We start from the raw sequence: 5210 nt of genomic DNA, 5'->3' as shown, positions 1-5210 counted from the left end.
GTATATGTGTGTGTGTATATATATATATATATATATATATACCACAACTTCTTTATCCATTCATCTGTTGATGGACATCTAGGTTGCTTCCATGTTCTGGCTATTGTAAATAGTGCAGCAATGAACATTGGGGTACATGCATCTTTTTCAGTTTTGATTTCCTCATGGTATATGCCTAGGAGTGGGATTGCTGGGTCATATGGTGGTTTTATTCGTCACTTTTTAAGGCTTCTCCATGCCATCTCCCATAGTGGCTGTATCAGTTTACATTCCTACCAACAGTGCAAGAGGGTTCCCTTTTCTCCACACCCTCTAGCATTTATTATTTGTAGACTTTTTATGATGGCCATCCTGACTGGTATGAGGTGGTATCTCATTGTACTTTTGATTTGCATTTCTCTAGTAATGAGTGATGTTGATCATCTTTTCATGTGCTTATCAGCTATCTGTAGGTCTTCTTTGGAGAAATGTCTCTTCAGGTCCCTTTCCCACCTTTTGATTGGGTTGTTTGCTTTTCTGATACTGATTTGTATGAGGTGCTTGTATATTTTGGAAATTAATTATTTATCAGTTGTTTCCTTTGCTATTGTTTTCTCCCATTCTGAGGGTTGTCTTTTCACCTTGCTTGTAGTTTCCTTTGCTGTGCAAAAGCTTTTAAGTTTAATTAGTTCCCACTTGTTTATTTTTGTTTTTATTTCCATTACTCTAGGAGGTGGGTCATAGAAGATCTTGCTTTGATTTATGTCATTGAGTGTTCAGCCTATGCTCTCCTCTAAGAGTTTGATGATCTTATATTTAGGTTTTTAATCCACTTTGAGTTTATCTTTGTATATGACATTAGGTAGTGATCTAATTTCATTCTTTTACACATATGTGTCCAGTTTTCCCAGCGCCACTTATTGAAGAGGCTTCCTTTGCTCCATTGTATATTCTTGCCTCCTTTGTCAAAAATAAGGTACCCATAAGTGCATGGGTTTGTCTCTGGGTTCTCTATCTCATTCCAATAGTCTGTATTTCTTAATCCCAATCTTCTAACTTATCTTTCAACCCCAAAGGGAAGACTTGTGGTAACCAAAAGTTTGTTTTCTGTTTAGTAAGTAAATTTGTTTGTATCATTTTGTATCATCCATATTAAGTGATGCAAAAGTGAAAAGTAAAATGTTAGTAGCTCAGTCACATCTGACTCTTTGCAAGCCCATGAACTGTAGCCCGCCAGACTCCTTTGTCTGTGTAATTCTCCAGGCAAGAATACTGGAGTGGGTTGCCATTCCCTTCTCCAGGGGACCTTTCTGGCCCAGGGCTTGAACCTAGGTCTCCTGAACTACAGGCAGATTCTTTACTGTGTGAGCCAAAAAGGAGTGAGTCAGTCACTACTTGACTTACTTCATTTAAGGTGCTAATCTCTAGGTCCATTCATGTTGCTGCAAATGGTAGTACTTCATTATTTTCTATGGTTGAGTAATATAAAGGCATTTTAGATATATATTAAGAATTTTATTTTAATCTGCATGAACCTTGGAAATGATTTAAGCAATGATACATATGACTTTTGTTGGAATCCACCTTTCTTCCACATATACATTATGCTCTTAGATATATAATATAACATATAATACATATATATAGTGGTTTATGTATTATATACTATATATCTCTGGCAGATATCAACTATGGTGTATGATATATAGAGAGTATTTTACATAGTATGCTAGATATATTCAAAAGTTTCTTGTATCAATGCTTCCAAAATTCCTTTTTCCCTTTCTCTAACTAAAACATTTTAAGCACTTTTAAAAATAGACAACTTACCAATACTTGAAAAGAGATTTAAACACATCAGTGACAAATATTATGATATTGCCTAATATCATTCATGGTGCTTGATTTATAAAGAAGAAAGGTATTGAAGTGGCATCCACCCAGCGGCTTTTCAGGAAAGCTGAACAGATGCCCACCACCCTACTCCTTCTGTAAAAAGGGAGGAAAATTAGGTCAGTTGGCAGCTTTTGATAAATTGCTTACAGTCAGTCATGGTTTGGGATAAAGCTTTCTTCTTCTTCTTTTTTTTTTTTTTTTTGCAAGAGTAGCCATTTTAATCAATAAACATCCATTCAAAGCATTTAAATATTAATGCAAGTGAATTTAAAGATAGGAAGAAAGGAAAAGAAAAGGCAAAAATGCACAGGAACCAAGGGGATTTTTAAGTTCAAAAATAAAATTCAGGTTGGTAAAATGACCAAAACAAATTGTGGCCACAGTCTGTTGGTAGGAAAAGCAGGTTTTAAGTGAAAATTAAAATGGAGTTAAGGAATATTTTCATCAACAGTGAGGTGACTCTTGCTGAGAAATGAACGAGCACAGCTGAGGACTTCAGCACGGAGGGGCAAAGTGAAATGCACAGAAGATGCAGTAGGTTTGCTAGAAATTAAAAAAAGAGAGAGACAGAGCTTTTAAAAATGTTTACAGAATGTATATTCAGTAATTCAAGTTGTGCTGATTTTGTTTTGTTCCTTAATATAGGAGAAAGCTTTGTGTGCTTGCTAATATGGAGGGCAACATGTTGTGATGACATAGACGTTACCCTTTTAAATGTGGTAAACCTTCTCTCTTCAAAGAGTATACAGTCAAGGCCGTGGCAGGTCACAACCACCAATGTAAAGACATACTAAGTTATTCATTGTTTCCTGCAAATTTTGAGGAAAACAGGTCTCAGAAGAGAGTCATCTGACTAAACATACTTTGGTCACTTTTAAATAAGCCATTCTTTACCTGGCTTGAAATATAGAATTGATTCCCAGTCTAGACATCACTGAAATTCCCTTTTTAGTGAACATGTCTCATTTTATTAAAAGATACATAGTCTCAACTTCCCTAGATTGGTCTTTGCTAGCAAGACTCAAGAGTGGCTCAGAGTTTAGTGGAGCCGTTACTGCATATTGGAAGGCCTACATAAGATTAGTCGGTTACAAAGTGGATGTGTTCTGTCCTTCCCATCCTTCGGTCTCGCTTTGTGTTTCAATTCTGTTCATTCAGAACGTCAGACAGGCAACCGATAAACAGTGTTTACTATGTTCCAGGCACTGTTCTGAGTGCTTTAGACCCATCCTGAGTGAATTAGATAACATCCTGCCTTGTGAAGCTAAAATTCCTCAGGAAAAGGGCCCTCTAACATAAGAAAATGAATTCAAGAAACCTGAAAAAATATGAGTCAAAGCCATTTTATACTTAAAGATTAGAAGAATTCTTACAGCATTTGTTTGATTTCTATCTTAGTTGTTAAATAATAATAAAACATGTTTTTCAGAAACACCACCCCCCTAAAGAAGGTAACAAAACAAATTGTTTATAGTGTTTAATGACTCCCTTGAATATAAAGAATCTCTTAAAATTTATGATAGTTACATCACACTGGTACTTGGATCAAGCCATGAAGAATTGAAAGGTGTATGGTTTTGAAATTTACATACATATGATAGAGAATTGATACTGAAGATAGAAAAAAAGAAACCCTTTCCTAGAATTCTTAGCTTAAGTCCAAAATACAACCTAAAATGATATTAGCATAATTTTCAACACTTTCAGCATAATGGAACACTTACTAAAACCAAATTAACAGTACTGATTAGTTAAAATGTTGAAAATATTAGATTACTTTGCTCACAAAGCAAATGCAGGGCCTGAAGGAAGACTAAAGCCATTGGAAGATAACAACTGGATGGAGTATTTTTATTGAAAAAAAATTTTTTGAAGGAAAATGAAAGACAAAGGACATATTATTTTGTTTGTTTTTAAGTCACAAAAGAAATGTAGGCACCTTTCAGTTAGAGAAGTGTTCCATAATTACTATTTAAGATTAACTCCTCCTAGTAATAAGACTATAAACACTGATGGGATTTTACAAAAATTTAAAATCTAAGTGCGTGGATTAAAAACTTGAGGACCAATTTCCTTTCTAGCTTATAATTCTTTAGTTCACATTAACATCTATCTTCACTCTTGTTAATAAGAAAAGTTCTATTTCCTTTGTTTTTTTTTTTTTTTTTATGGCAAGCCAGAAGTGTTGTATATAAAGCTCTCAGTTCACTTCAGTTCAGTTGCTCAGTTCTGTCCGACTCTTTGTGACCCCATGGACTGCAGCACACCAGGCCACCCTGTCCATCACAACTCCCAGAGTATACCCAAACTCTTCACCATTGAGTCATTGATGCCATCCAACCATCTCATCCTCTGTCGTCCCCTTCTCTTCCTGCCCTCAATTTTTTCCAGCATCAGGGCCTTTTCAAATGAGTCAGTTCTTCACATCAGATGGCCAAAGTATTGGAGTTTCACCTTCAACATCAGTCCTTCCAATGAACACCCAGGACTGATCTCCTTTAGGATGGACTGGTTGGATCTCCTTGCAGTCCAAGACTCTCAAGAGTCTTCTCCAACACTGCATTTCAAATGCATCAATTCTTCATCCCTCAGCTTTCTTTATAGTCCAACATCCGCTGGATCATCGAAAAAGAGAGTTCCAGGAAAACATCTATTTCTGCTTTACTGACTATGACAAAGCCTTTAAATGTGTGGATCACAATAAACTGTGGAAAATTCTGAAAGAGATGGGAATACCAGACTACCTGACCTGCCTCTTGAGAAACCTATATGCAGGTCAGGAAGCAACAGTTAGAACTGGACATGGAACAACAGACTGGTTCCAAATAGGGAAAGGAATATGTCAAGGCTGTTTATTGTCACCCTGGTTATTTAACTTACATGCAGAGTACATCATGAGAAATGCTGGGCTGGAATAAGCACAAGCTGGAATCAAGATTGCCAGGAGAAATATCAATAACCTCAGATATGCAGATGACACCACTCTTATGGCAGAAAGTGAAGAGGAACTAAAGAGCCTTTTGATGAAAGTGAAAGAGGAGTGTGAAACAGTTGGCTTAAAGCTCAACATTCAGAAAACAAAGATCATGGCATCTGGTCCCATCACTTCACGGGAAATAGATGGGGAAACAGTGGAAACAGTGTCAGACTTTATTTTGGGGGCTCCAAAATCACTGCAGATGGTGACTGCAGCCATGAAATTAAAAGACGCTTACTCCTTGGAAAGAAAGTTATGACCAACCTAGATAGCATATTCAAAAGCAAAGACATTACTTTGTCAACAAAGGTCCGTCTAGTCAAGGCTATGGTTTTTCCAGTGGTCATGTATGGATGCT

This window comes from Bison bison, unplaced genomic scaffold, assembly GCF_000754665.1.
Source record: "Bison bison bison isolate TAMUID 2011002044 unplaced genomic scaffold, Bison_UMD1.0 scf7180017864494, whole genome shotgun sequence".
NCBI classification, from domain to species: domain Eukaryota; kingdom Metazoa; phylum Chordata; class Mammalia; order Artiodactyla; family Bovidae; genus Bison; species Bison bison.
The sequence above is the reverse complement of the archived record's forward strand: the minus strand, read 5'-3'. Positions refer to the sequence as shown.